Raw genomic sequence first — 15,777 nt, 5'->3', positions numbered from 1 at the left:
ATCGGGGGTTGGACTAAATGATCTCTTGAGGTCCTTTCCAGCCCTAATTTTCTATGACTCCATGAAATATTCCAATTTGATGGGAAGTGGAAGTTGTTAAAGTTCTGGTGGAATTTTTCTAGCAATTCCTTTCCATGTGTGCATATGATGATGTCATCAACATACCTGAGGTATACTAGGGGGATGAGACAGAGTGGGCTTTGCAGACGGTGGACTTCAAGGTCCATCATAAATATAATGGCATAATGGGAGGCTATATATGTTCCCATGGCAGTGAAATTTTTAGTTATAGGGAGTCCCCAAATCTGGAATCGTTGTGCAGGGACAAAGCAGGAGAGTGCAATGGAAACAGAAGCACTGTCCTTGCTGGGGATAATGTTCTTGTAATCTGTCTTTATTCGGAATGTTGGTGTACAGAATTGTGCCATTCATGGTGGCTAATAGCGTGGTAAGCAAAATCTCCAGGGTCAAACAACTTGCAGCAAAAGCAATAAAAAGAATCAGTTAAAGCAGCTTTGGAAAAACCAATCTTGCTTTATGCATTTTTCCTATGAAAGTTCTGTTATGATCACAGCCCATTTGACAGAATTTTTCACATTATTGTTGTTTTGTACATTTTAGATTGAACATGCTTCTTCAAAAACTGTTCAATTGCATCAAATTTTTATTGCTTAAAAACCCATTGACATCCACAGAGAGGGTTGTCTGTCTAGTGACAATCTGGTGTTCTTTGGTTTTTCTGTATCTATCAAACTATCAAAGGAAATAAAACCTTATAATTTTTTTTGGGGGGGGGGGGTTTGTTGTGTCTGTCCCCCTTCCCCCCCCCCCACAAGAAGTAGGGATACTGACATTTTGGCTGGATGAACATTCACAACTGATTCTGATTCATCAGCTGAAAATGCAACAGTTTATTTCAGAACCATGTATGGGGGGGAGTTGTCTCATTCAAATCAAGAAGGGCATTTCATAAAAGAATAGATTTAAATATGAAAATAAACTGTTCTTAAAAATCAAATAATTGGGCTCTATTGTAAAATGGTAAAGGCAATGAAGTTGTAAGTTAAGAATGAAACTATTCTGAACTGTTACTTGAGCCAAAGTCATTGTCTTGGGAATCCAGCAATGCCTACATGTAGAGGCAAATAAAAACTAAAACATCCCCTGAAGTTCCTTGGCTTAGGGAGTTTAAAACAAACTGTGGTTATTCTATGGTTTGGGGTTTTTTTAATGATCATCATTCATTTATTATAGTTTTACATTCTCCAGTATGGGGAGAAATCTCCTGTAATCCTCTGTTTTACTATATCTCCTATTCAAATATAAGAGAAAATACTGAATTTTTGCAATGTTCTATAGTTAAATGAAGTCTAAAGTTAGCCTATGAAGGGAAAGAAGTGTGCCTTAGGAAGACTAACAGTATCTTTTATAAGTATTCCAAAAGATTATTTTCACATTTAATTTTATTCCTTCTCCCTCTACCCCCCTCCCAACAAACTTACGTCATTGGTGTTAAAAATTATGAATGCTGGAGTTCTGAATGTCCTATTAAAGTACTTTATGATTAGTATCTAAATCTACTAATCTAGGTTTTTTAATATTTTAATTCTTTTTTTTAATAATTCTTGGGAGCCTTGCAAAACATTGAATTGTAATCACCACATGTTCCAGTGGTATGGAAATAGTCCAGTGATAATGACTATATACTCTGAAAGAAGAAATTAGTTCTCTCTTCTAATGCTTACTCTGGCATACTCTTAAACATTTAAACTATTAAACATTGACCAAAATATCTAATGGTCTGATTATCCCAAAGGTCAGTTGTCTAGATCAGAACTCAAATTTCTCAGTTCAGTTGTGCCTAATGGCATGAACAGTCCCATGAGCATACATACAAATTATTCATGTTTGTTCACACAAATGGTCTATTAGGCATCTAACTATCCAGGTCCTTGCACAAATATGCAACTTGCATGAATGGTTGGTGTTATTTCTCTTGCAAATGTGTGACAGACTCGCCTTTGCCTGAGGCCTTATGTACATGAGGTCCCATAGTAGGTTTCTTGATACAGTAATTTCTTTGGTAGTTCGTATGAGGTATTACTAATAAAATCAGTTATTTGTACTACATTAAACATCTGCTGTATTTCGAATAATCTACCAAAATATACATCTAAACTCTATAACGTATAGTTTGCTCTAACATGTTTAGACGGTATTTTTGTCAATAGCTATGCTACATAATATGCAAATCATATTAAATTCATTTAGTTTTAACAATAGATAATGATTTGTTTTTTAAGTGATAAGAAGTCTGGAGTCATGGTAAATCTTGGATTGTACATGAATCTACTAAATGTTGTAGTTTCTGTTTCAGTTTAAGGAGGTCATTCAAAGTGATTTAGTTCCCCTTCACCTTAGATGTTTTCCTAGGAAGTAGTGAGCATTCTTAGATATTCAATAAATATGCACTTATTTCTGTAGATCATCATTAATTTTGGAAAATACCAGTATGGCATAGCTGCAGAAGTATTTCCTTGTTTATGTCCTTCCTTATTTAAAACACTTTTCTCATCTGTGTTCTGTTTTGGAGGCATACAGATGCACTCCTTGGACGCATCTAAATTAGTGCAGATGTGCAGTATGTGCCACATGACGCACATGCAAGCATTCTTTGTGCTGCTACTTTATAGCACGCAGGTTTCTTTTTTGACCCTGGGAGATCTCAGGGTCAAAAAAACCCATGCCTAAATAAAGTGGGGTATTGCAGCGCACACCACCGAAAACTGGAACCTTGCTGGCTGGAGCCAAGTTCCCCTGCTGGTCAGGCTCCCTGCTGCAGGAGTGCTGTGGCTGTAGCACAGTTGCTGGCCCCAGCTTCCCCTACTCCACCCAGGGCAATGTGCCGTGTGCTAGTATACACACGGTGTAGCAAAACTCCCAGTTTTTCTTTTTTTATTTAAAAATACATTCCCTCCCCTTCCCCAAACATTTCTGACTTTCTCTCTGCCCTCTCTGTCCCTTAAAAGTAGTTATAAGTGGTCATAGATAAGCTAAGTTTTTGTAGTCCGTTATTGTGACAAGCCCCTTTTTATATTGTAAATAGTGTTCTGTTATTTTTGTATTGATTTTTACTGTTTTATATTGTATTCATATTATGTTTGTATTGATTTTTATTGTTTTACATTGATATTGTACGATTTAGGCCTGTTCCTGTAAATTAACCAAAGCAATGTCAAGTCTCCACCTCCCTGTCAAGTCTCCATTTCGTGTCCCCTGCCTGGGCATACCGTATTGTAATTGTGTTGCAACTGTGACTCATACCTACCCCTCCTATGTAAATTGGTTCCTGGATGAATGAGAGTACTTGAGACATAATGGTAGCAGGCCTAAAAATAGCTTCTGCTGAATGACCGGACCATCAGCTTAATGACCAGACCATCAATGTAATGACTGGACCACTATCTTGCATTGACTGTCCCTGAAACCATAGACCTACTCCCAGGACCCAAACTAAAACCCAATATTTGAAAGATAAAGACCCTTCAAGAAACCAACAACATGGAAACAAAGAACAGAATAGAAACCAGCAACTCCACCATAGTATCTCACCAGACAATGAGGACACCTGGAACTGCATGATGTCATCTGAGCAGGATTAGCCCTTGCCTGGGCATGTCCTGCCAATTGGAGTCACAGGTAGTCCACCCCTATAAAAGGGGGTGGTAGTGTGACCTCCTTGGGACACTCTCCATCTGGATCAGCCCTATACCATGTTACCTATCCACCCAGAGGCCCTGGCGGCGACCTCCTCTGGACAACACCTCACAGGAGAAGACCCTGACTGGCCATCAAGGATCAATTCACAGCCTGGATAGGTAGCTATCACCCACTTCATTTCACCAAGCAAGGGACCTGAACTCTGTCTCTGTAGACCTTGACCTCAGATACCTCCATTAAGCCTTTCCTCTCCTGCTACCATTGTGTGAGTGCATAGGAGAGTTTGTGTGTGTTTGTGTATGTGTGTGTGGGAACCAATAACTTTGTGGGGTTGTACAGTGTTTTGCCTGTTAAATAAAACTGTTATTTTGGAACCCCGAGTTGGGTTTTTGCCTTACTGACCTCCCGGCCCTGCTTCAATCTCTGTTCTCTGCCCCTCTGACCTTCCTCCTGTCTCTCTCTCCCCACCTGTCATCATGGCTCCCTCTCTGCCGCCTCTAACACCCCCCTTTCTCAGCTGCGTCTGGCCCCGTCCCGGTTCCCTCTCTGACCTCTGTCCCAGCTCCATTTCTCTCTGCTGCTCCTTTCATTCTGCCACCTCTGACCCCAGCTGCTCTGTTGCCTCTAATCCCCATCTCAGTTTCCTGACGCCTCTGACCTTCAACACCTCCATCCTGGCTCAGCTCTCCTCTAAACCCCAGTTTGACTTTCTTGGCCTTGACTTCCACCACTCCTCACCTCTGCTGCACTGCCTGTCCTCCTCCCAGCTTTTGCTCCGCTGCCCGTCACCTCACCTCTGCTCTGCCAGCTTTCTTCCCCGGCCTTTCCTTTGCTCCACTGTTTCTTAACCCCAGCTATCTCTCCCAGCTTCTCCACCCACAGCCTCCCGGCCCTGGCTTGCTCCACCACGTCTCCTCTTCCCTGTCACCTCTGCCTCCTGGCTTTGTCCCCAGCTTTCATCTCTAACCCCATTCCAGCTGCCTCCCAGACCTGGCTTCTCTGCTGGCTTTTTCTCTTGCCCTGGCTTACCCCTGCTCCACCACCTGTCACTCTCGCCCTAATCTGCTGCCTCCAGCTTTCTGGCCAGCTCTCCCAGCCCTGGCTTCCCTTTTACTGTCTCCCAGTCCCAGATATCTCTGCTCCGCCACCTCTATCTTTCACCCTAGCTTCTCCTGCTGCCTCTTGAGCTCCCAGCTTTCTTCCCACTGTCTCTCCTCTACTTTCACCCTCTCGCCTTCTCTCTTTTTCCCCTGGCTCTGCTTTTGCTCCTCCTGGCCTGGCTTTCTCTCTCCCCGGCTCTCCTCCTGGCTTTCACCCCCAGTTTACTTCTGGCTCCCTGCTCTTCCACCTCTCTTTCTCTCTCCCTGGCTCTTTCCCTCCAGCTGTGCCTCTTGGCTTCAGCCCCAACTGTCTCCACTGCTTCCTGGCCCAGCTGCCTGGTTTACCTCTTCATTTCCACCCCGACTTTCTCTGGCTTCTCAGCCAGTTCTTTCTTTCTCTCGCTCTCTCTCCAGCTTCTCTCCTGGCCCCATCTCCATTGCCTCCTCCTGGGGGACCAAGTGACCCCAAGTAACCCCCAAGCACCAAGTGACCTCAGGCACCAAGTGACCCCCAAGTAACCCCAGGCTCAAATGACCCCAAGTAACTCCCTAGTGTTAACACACACAGCCACGGAAGTTTGTGTTTGTGTGCTTGTGTATGTGTGTGTGTGAATCCATAGTGTTGTAGGTAAAGTATATGTGTGTGTGTATAATTTTGTCACGTCCTCCTGCCTAAAAGCATGATATTGAGATCCCAAGCATTGATCTGACATATGTCAAGTCAACAATGGCATAGACATTCCCCAGAGACAAGTAGCAGTGTCACACCAAGGTTAGTAATGTGTTTCCTAAGTATGTCACTGCTGCTTGTCCCCAAGGCAATGCACGTTACTGCACAGAGGGCAAGTGCTGATGCTGGTGCCAAACAAGCCTCAGCTTCTGCCACTGCTCCCAAGAAGGGTGGGAAGCAGACAGGGTATTCCCCGTTCCTGGCGCTCTTTTTATTTTCCATCCCTCTGGTTTTCAGATCCCCTTTCACTGCTAGCTACAGGCTGATCGATAATTCCTGCTTTGAAATGAATTGAACTGTTTCAATCATTATTGACCATTTGTAAGCTGTAATTAATATTACTAATAAACTCTTGTAGATATACTACTATTGGAATGAATAGCTAGCTGCCTCCTACTGTTATCATTACCTGTTATATATTATAAGTCTATATCAGGCCGGATGAAATTCAACTATGATTAGAATGCATCATAATAGTTGTTGAGAGAATGAATCCTGAAGGAAGTGATGTCAATGCTCTTCATTTTCTCTTTCTTTCTTCCTTTCTTTTTCTGCCTCTTGTCACACCGACAGGAATTATCTGTCAGCCTGCAGCTAGCCATGGAAGGAGATCTGAAAACCAGAGGGATGGAAAATAAAAGGAATTTGTATTGGTGCCCCTTGTATACCTCAAGTACTTAAGTACTTTGCTTCACAGCCCTAAAATTTCCAACAGCCCCATTTCCAATAAATTTGAATGAAACAATGTACACCCTGCCCTACCAGAGGTGGCTACATATATATGACGGAGGCCAGGGATGTGTGTGATGTGTTCAGGGTGATAAGGCAGATCTACCTGCTTTGAAATGAATTGAACCATCACAATCATTGACTATTAATAGATCATCATTAAAAACTCTTATTTACATATGACAACTGTAATTAACAGCTGCCTAATATTAGTATTACCTGTTGTTATATTATAAGTCTGTATCAGGCAGGATGAAAGTCATCTATGATTAGAATGCAGTTGTTGAGAGAATGAATCCTGAAGGAAGTGTTCTGCTTATCATCATTTTCTGTCTTTTTCTTCCTTTCTTCTTTCTGCCTCTTGTCACACCCAGAGGGAGTGCAGCTAGCAGTGGAAGGTGACCTTATAAACCAGAGGGAGGGAGGATTAAAGGAGCACTGGAATTTGTATTGTTGTGTCGTGCCTCTTGTGCACCTCAAGTTCCTTCCTTCACACCCTTTAAAATTCAACCAACCAGCCCCATTTACAATTAAACAATGCAGAAGTGAGGGCGACAGCACCCCAGCATTATCCTACGAGCACCACTGGAGACCGTGTTATGCTACTAGTACATGGCTTGAGTAAATTAATTGATGCACCCCCCCTACACCTGTGCAAAGCTCAGCCAACCCTGTTTACAATTAAACAACGCAGGAGTGAGGCTGGCAGCACTCCAGCATTGTCCCATGGATACCGCCAATGACTGCATGGTGCACGGCCTTTGGCATATTAACCGATGCCCCTTCCCATGCAGAGCCTATCAGTGGGGCAGCGGTGGAAGGGAGTTAGTGAGCTTTTATTTGTGCCTCCCTAGGGATGGACAACCCTCAGGGCACAGGCAAGTGTTATCAGGTATCACTTACCAATGGTGTAGTGTAGCACATTGCCACTTCATGAAGTGAGATGTATCTTCCTGCACCCCAATTCATCAGTCTATAGTCTTCACAAACCCTGGATTCTCATTGCTGTGCCCCCCAAGGGCAAGACTCATTCCTGGGATGAGTGCTTTTCTTCCCCTGCTGTGCCTTCTCTGCTCCCTCACCTGCCACAAACCTCCCTCGTCAATACAGTGAACATGCACCGTGACCTCTCCTCCTCTGATTTATAGTGGTTGAGGGGGCAACCCCCCCGTCCCTCTCCTCCAGCAGCCTTGTTTTGGTGTGGAAAAACCAGACAGTCTGGCACTGGGCTTGAAAAGGCTGCAAAAAAGGTGGAAAAGTTTGCAAAGTTTCTGAGTTTGTGTACAGGCAAATCTGCAAATCCTAAGGCCTCCCTGTCCCCCACCCAAGGGCCTTGCTTTGGGGTTCCACACAAGCCAGGCTGGTGTGGGTTGACAGAGGAGGCAGCCTTTATCTGTGCAGGCAAGGCAGTAGCACCCCCACCCTCACCTCCTGGTGTACCTGTGCAAGTAAGTGGTTGGTTGGTGGTGGCTTGCAAAAAAGCAAGCCAGACTGGTGGGGGGTGACAGAGGAGGCACCGATTGTGTTGTGTGTAAGCAAAGATGCAAACCCCAGGCCACCTGCCCCCCCCCCCGCAACAAAAGGCCTTGCTCAAGTGTTACACACACACACCAGGAAGCTTTGTGTAGGGTGAGCCAAGAAACAGAGTGAAGTTGGGGGGGGGGGGGGTTATGGAGGCAGACACATGAGCCAGGAAACTATTATGAACTTTTATTGTCTGCAACAGTGTGTTACAGCCGTTACTTGGGCTTCCTCGCCTTTACCCCACCATGATGCTAAACTGCTCCTGTCTCCCTGAAACACAGTGGCATCTTCCTAGCTCTGCTGGCAGTCATACAGCCCTCCTGTGACCCCACAGAATTAGGGGGAACAGGCTCATCTTGCATAGAGGCAAGATGAGCAGACTGACTTTTCCCTTTTGGGCATCATAGGTATTTCTCCAAGGCCTCCTTGAAAATGTCATTTGAACTATGGAACTCAACACTGGACTTGTCAACTGCGTCTTTCAAATTCCTCATAGTGTCTTGCACTTCCTCAAGGATAGCATGGTCCTTACACAGGGAGACAAGAAGTTCATCCCACCAGGCAGCTTCACCTTCTGCTCTGGTTACTGAGGACTCTGCCAAAGTCTCAAGCGAGGTTTTGTGAGTCCACCTTTGCTTGCTGCAAAAATCTCTTTAGCACTCTGCTGAAGTGCAAGTGGGACACTGTCCCAGTGGGGTGCGGTGGCTGATAAACAAAGAAAAAACAAAAAACAATTGCCCCACCCCCACCATGCAGTGCACAAAAACCTGGCAGGCACAGAAACAGATGCCACAAAACTGGGGCATCATTTGTACTGCCCAAACCTATGAGTACTTGCTGCTCTGGGAGGAACACATCCATGGCTGCCACTGCCTGTGCTAGCTGCACAAATTCATTAAAGCATATAATTAGCTATTGAACCCAGGCGGCCTGCAAAACCACCAAAAGAACATGATAATCCACCTACAGCAACACGTGAATTCCCCTCCTGCCCAGCTATCCAAACCCAACCAGCATGAAGCTGGGAGTTGCCTGGCAGTGGTAAGAGGCACATTAAAAAGAGACTTACCAGGTCCAGCAGATGATGTTTCTTTCTGACCACCCCCACCTCCTCTGATACATCATCCATGCTACTCTGTGGAATGCAAGGGCTAAGTGGCAATAACTGTAAGATGACCGATGGTTCTTCCTGCAACTGGTCATCAGGAGGGAACGAGAGCAGTCTCCAACATGGTTTCCACCTGAGGAGGGGCTGCTGCCGCCACCTCCTCCTCTTCTGCCTCCACCTCCAGCCCAACCCTGATGCTGAAAGTCTGCAAAGCTGGGATATTGCCTGCATCCCTGCAGAGAACGATAGACAGCTTGTCATAAAAGGGGGCAAGTGTGTGACCTCCCCAGAATGAAAGTTGGCATCTTTTGCTCTGTAAAATGCTGATCTGAGGGACTTGATCTTGCACTGGACCTGGGTCCAGTCATGATTGTGCCGTCGCATCTGCATGCCTTTTGTGCTCTCGACATAAACAGGATTATTCCTCCTACTCTCCAGCCTGTCTGATCCTTTGCTCTCACCAAATGTCAATTACATCCTCCAGTTCTTCCTGGCTCTAGTTGGGTCCATGGGCGTTGGAAGTATCAGCCTTCTGGGTCATAGGCTCCATCATACTGCTGGCCTTGGCTTTCTGAGACATGGCAGGCAAAGCATTGGTGGTCAACAGCACAATCACAAGCAATTTGTGAAAGGGGCTGGCAAATTTGGGGGTGGGGGGGCACCTTTATACTCAGGCTGTGCTTGCAGGAGAGTCTCGGAAAACTCCAAGAATTTTGAAGTCATTAACTGAGCATCAAAACACACAAAGGTGATGAAGCAGTTAACTACAAAGACCTGGTGATGGGGTAAATAAGGCCATTGTACTTTGGGATGGCTGCTCAATGGCCAGGAATGTTGCAAAAATCATTGATGACTGCTTGCTTGTGCAAAATAATTTTATTACAGAAGCACAGTCCTATATTTTCCCAAAAACTGGCAAAAGTTTTGAATCAGCAGGAAAAGAGTAGGCAAAACTTTTTTTCTTGTTTGCAAACTTGACTACATCACAACATCAGTGGCTGCAAAGCTTGTGCAAAAGGCACAATGCCCCAGGGCACTGGGGTGAAGTGTTGAAAAAGCAGCTACACCAACCCCACACACACAGTCCCTGCCACCCTGCTTGGTGCAGATGGGTGAGAGGCTGCTGCTGGGAGACAGGCAAAATGGAGAACAAGGATGAAGTATGCAACATGATGGAGGACATGGAGCACGAGGAGGAGGAGGACACATTCCTAGAAATGTTGGGAATGCTGCAGGAAGTCTTCAGCAGGAATATGACACTACACTTTTCAGTGGCAAGTTGTGTGATTCCTGCTTTAACAGCACAAATTAGAAGATACATGGTGCACACAGGGGGGCAAAGTGTGTTACAGGCCAGCTAGGCACTGTGAGTGTATCAGCCATTAGGCTGCTAGGTTTGAGATTGAGGAGGCAAGTCAGGAGTGAAGCAAAGGCAAATTTACTGATGGCTCACACATACAACAGTTAACAGAAAAATTACTAGGACAGAAAGTACAATAATGAAAAGCTATTAGTAGATAGTAATAACAGATAGACAAAATGACAAAGAGTTCCCACATGGGGTTGGCAATTTATCGACAGTCCCTCTATGCCAGGTGCACGCCAAGTTGTTCCAGCGAAGTCAGGCATCCCTGATCAACACTGTCTGAGGGGTCACCAGGAAGGTCCCTAGGTCAGGATCCAGTTCTTGCTTACATTGGGAGTTTGGGGTCCAGGCTTGGTACAGCAATGATCCTTCTGTTCCATCCTTCATGCTGGTCACTTGACATACATGCTACTTTATACCTTATTTTATGCTAATCTGTTATCTGAGAGCTACTCACAATCTTGCCCTACAGCTGTTACCCTATGGGATTAGAAGGTGTCAGAAATTGTCATAAAAGGTTACCCTAAACTTGGACTCACCCAATAAGCAAATCACACCACATCACTTTAGGGTTTGAGATTAGCATTGACTCTGCCCAAGTTAAACCCCTTGGTTTCTTCCTCTTTTTCAGCTCCTCCTTGGATTGTCAAAAGGTTCTAATTATATTTTGTGCTCAGGGTTTGTCATTATGGCTGAACTTTCAGTAAGAACTGTTAAACTAGCTGATGTTTGCAGTTTTATTTTTGGGGGCCCAGTTAATCCCATGATCAGTGCAGACAGTTAGTTTCAACACTTTGGTTAAACTTATGATTGACACGTTACATTTGCGGGTTACAAACTTGCAAGCTTTGCATTAACTAATATTAACTGCCAGACAATTACCAGATGACTCCAAAAGCATATATCTATTGATTTAACCCCTGTGATTCTGGCTGTCACAAAAGTGAACAAGTGGAATCTGACTGGGCTTTCTTGATAAACCTCAGGAGAATCAGCGGAATCAGCATGGTGTGGGCCCTCGAGAGCAGCTTGGACTGGTGGGAGCGAATCGTCCAGACCACTTGGAATGACAAGCAGTGGCTGAAGATGTTCTGAATGAAAAGGGAGACGTTCTACCGTACTGTCTTGATGCTGGACCCACATATCACGAGGCAGGACACAAACATGCGTTGGGCCATCCCACCAGACAAGAGGGTTCCAATAGTCATCATGAAGATAGCAGCCCAGCCAGCCTCCACTACATTGCCAACCAGTTTGGTGTGGCTGCCTGCATGGTGAGGTATGCCAGCTGCTTAGGGACATTGTTTATACAGAGTTATCTGCCTGGTGAATCCACAGCACGTGATGGATGGCTTTAATGAGAAGGGGTTCCCAAACTGTGTCGGGGCTTTAGACAGCACTCACATACCAGTGCTGTGCCCTGTAGGGAGTGGGAGGCTTTACATTAACAGGAAAGGATATGCCTCCATGATCCAGCCAGCCATGGTGGACCAGCAGCACAGATTTTTTTATAGCAGGATCAGCTGTGCCTGAAAATAGATGATGATAATGCTAATGAAACATTGTGACAGATTTAAGAATACTCACGTAAATGGATTGATATAATAAAAAGTTAATTGGTGGTTTCACATTCAGCCCAACACAAGACTTAGTCCAATGGCTATTGGGAAATGTAATGCATGTTATTAAGTTATCTTTTTCTTACTGTATGAAGAAGTCTCCTGCTTTTCCTCAATACTTGTTCAATTACCTATTTCTTTCATTATCAGTGTTTTAAGACTGTTCCAGTGTGTGCTTAGATTTGTTTTCAAAGCATATATCTGTAATATAATTCCAGAATTTGCATACCAGCTGTCACCCCAGCTCTCACCATCTTGTATCTCAATTACAGCAACATCCTTTTCTCAGTGTTTGATCAATGCAATCTCACTCACTCGTCCTTTAAGCATGCTGCTGCAAAGATCATGTTTCTCCTTGCTGCTTTGACATCTGCTCTTTTTATCTCTTTAAGACTCCCTCTTCTCTGTTGCAGGAAACCATGCATTTCTTATTTCAAGGCACTGCACAGACTCTCCCTAATCTATCATCTCTCAGTCATCACTGAATTGATATCTCTTGCCTCTGATTGGCTCATGATACCAACCTCCATAACCCACTAGCTGAATTTTCTAATAAGCAGATTTGTGATTTCTCCCATGCTGTCCTCAGGATCTGGAAAAGCTCCCTGTAAACAGCAGAAAACATATTATCCACTTTTAACTTCCCTTCTCCCCCTGAAACATTCCTTTCTGCGATACTCTACTGCAGTATATAAACCCCAAGTGGGCAGAGAACCCAGAAAATTTGATAAGCTCTCACTGCTGCACCTGGAAATGAATCAGGTAATTGAGTCAGCAGCCACACTGGCAGAGGATTTATCTTTCCTTCAGCTAAGAAGAGTTAGCTCCTATTGTTAAAACAAAAAACACTGAAATGGAGTTTTACCATGAAGGAACAACATTTATGTGGCCAAGGGTGGAATGAGATGAGCATTTTAATTGAAACTTCATCTTACTTTTGGCATTGCTACAGGGCTTGTTATTTCAAATCACTTGCAGTTGAGTTAGTATACAGCTAATTGTTGATTTAGTATTTTTTCATGTCGATAGAAAGTGTCATAGTAGACAGCCATGGGGGTATAGCAAGGAATAATGCAGAGTACAAGACCGACAGGCCACAGAACAAGAAAGAAGGAGGGATCTCCCCATACCTGCGATGCCTTTTAACATGTTGGATGCCATACACTCCCTGGCCAGGTACAGACATTACACTTTTACAGGTATAAGTGATCAGAAACTTGTCTATACCCATAACAGAATGGAAACTCGGCACACAAAACTGATCTATACCCCTAACCCAACAGAAGTTAAGGCACACATAGACTGGTTTAAAAATGACAGAACCCGGTCTAAGATTTGACCCTCCACCCCCAACGTCCAAGGGTGAATCTGTGTTCTGTTTGCTACGGATCTAAACTATGCCACGTACAGAAAACCATGTAGCTTTGATTCTGCCTTGGGCTTTTTGAATGTCTGTACTTAGTCCCAGAGAAACAGTCTTCATGGAACAACGGGGCTATGACTCGCACTAGGGAAACCCCAGATGCTGCACCCCACTCCCGCTGCCCAGAGTGACCATGACTGTGGCCATGACTGCTCCTCCCCCCCCAAGCCCGCTCACCACCCAGCATGGAGGAGACCTACAAGACTGCCTCCACAGCCCAGGCCCAGATGGGCGGCAACGGCATGGCGCTGGCTGAGCTGCCTCTGAGCTACCAGCTGCTCATATTGCTGTTGCTGGGCACCCCGGTAACAAATTATATTTATTTACATTAGTTCCTATGGGAAAATGGGTTTTGCTTAATGCTGTTCTGCTTAACACTCAGTTTTCTGGGAACCAACTAAGAGTGCTAAATGGGGGTTGTCTGTACACAGTCTGCAGTGGAGGAAAAACTGAAAAAGTGTGTTACTCCCAGGAAGAAAATGCTTGGGTCAGCTATCCTCTCCTGACCTACCTGGCCAGATTTAGAAGTGGTATCAATAAATACCTGCAGCCTTTTGCACCAAAAAAAAAATTTAAAAAATTCATGCTGATTTTACTAAGTATGTGTGGGAGAAAGAACTCTGGAACACAAAGGAAAGAAGGAAGAGGATAATATGTTCAAAGTTCACAGCTTTTCAAGGTATTATGTAGTATGCTGAGCTCTTTTTTAAGTGTTCATTAATGATTGGGGGAGGGTAGGAGAGAGGAGTATATATGTTAGCTATCTATGCCCTTAGAGTCTAAAGAGCAGAACTTTTCATTCTTGAGCAACTTTAAAAGTTAGTAAGTTAGTAGTTACAATTTAACTCTTCAGATGAAATAGAAACTGATCTTGTCAAAGGCTTTTTCACCATGGAAGATAGTAGAGCAGGACCAATGTACTTTCTCTTACTTAATGAGAGGAGATGACAGATTAGACACCTCGTAAAACTAGCATATAGTATTATTCTAATGCATAGCTAAAAGAGTCTTTCCCCTGTTTGAGGTGAGCTATAGAGTTATTGATAAATGATCATTGGTATTGCCTTAGCACTTATGCGGCCTAGTCATGGATCAGGACCCTACAGTGCTAGGCATTGTACATATTCAAAACAGTATGTCTGTCCTGCCACAAAGAGCTTACAAACCAAATGTAAAACAAGATTAAATAAATGGATACAGACACATTAAGAGTTCAAAGAAATGATGAGATATTACAGGTCAACTTGACAGGTACTGGTCTCAGCAAACTAACATATCAAGCTGCTTGTAAGAATCAGTGGATGAGATTTACCACTTGGTACACCCCTTCATGGTTGTACCAAACATTATTCATGGTTGTTCAAACATTATTGGCTTTTGACCTTATCTAAAAGAAAATGTATCCAGCTGAACACCAGTCTGAACCTTGTGATAGACTCTTTCTTCTGTGACTCAGTCTTGCAGTCAAGCTATAGTCTTTGTACCAAAAATAGCTCATTTTGAGCCTAAGAAAAATGGGCATACTGAGGGGGTAGCCTGGTCAATCACTGTTTTGTCATTCATGCCAGGAACTAATTTAAAGGATGTTTTGTAAATAGCTCTTGTTTTTAAAATAGTTACTGCAGGACACTTAGGAAAGTTGAAGACATTCAATTAAACTCGGGATGTACAAATTAAAGTGTGTTAAACACCTAGGCTAGGGACAGACATTTAAAAAGCCTGAGCCTGAATTAATTCAATCTTTGCATGTTAGTCTAGCCTGGCTAGGCTGAACTGGTTTGCAACTGGACAGACATTCTCTCTGGACTGAGGAAATTCAGACACACACCTGCAGTGGCTCAGGCTAGAGGCCGGGAGGCACTACAGCAGCCTTCCCTTCCCTTCCACACTGCTGAGCTGAGGGGGATGTGGCCAGGTCCCAGCATGATACTTTCATTAGGGAGGGGTGTAAACCTCAACCCTGCCTGCATTGTCCCAGGCTTTTCCCTGCTTAAGGGGCAGGAGTGTTGCCAGACCCCAGCCCTCTGCTAGCACTCTGAGGCAAGGGGTGTGTGCAGTGTATGCATCTGTTGATGATATGGAGCTTTTCAATCTCCCTCTTCCTGCTTCTTTATACTGTCTGCAGCAAACTGACAGGTAAGCAAGCCAGCAGGGGGCTGATAACAGTGTTTATCACCTCATCAGCAAAACAATAGCCTCTCTTCCATTAGTTCAAACTCTTCTTAAACAGCTTACCAGCTGACTTGTTGATTAGCTCCAAAAAGCCCCAAGAGGTCACTGTTCTGTTCTGTCTGTCCCAGTGAAATTGGAGACCCACAGAGAACCTCTGCATTTGCTAGCATACTACATGCCTAGGGTCTGTGGGGCTGGGGTCTGTGCTGTGGGAGATTGGTGGGGAGGGGGTGGAATCCCTGCTTCAACAGCAAGGGTCAACAAGCTTTAGTTAAAATGCCCCCAC

This window comes from Crocodylus siamensis, chromosome 7 (genome assembly GCF_052110815.1).
Source record: "Crocodylus siamensis isolate JL-2025a chromosome 7, ASM5211081v1, whole genome shotgun sequence".
Lineage (NCBI taxonomy): Eukaryota > Metazoa > Chordata > Crocodylia > Crocodylidae > Crocodylus > Crocodylus siamensis.
This window is presented reverse-complemented; position numbering follows the sequence as displayed.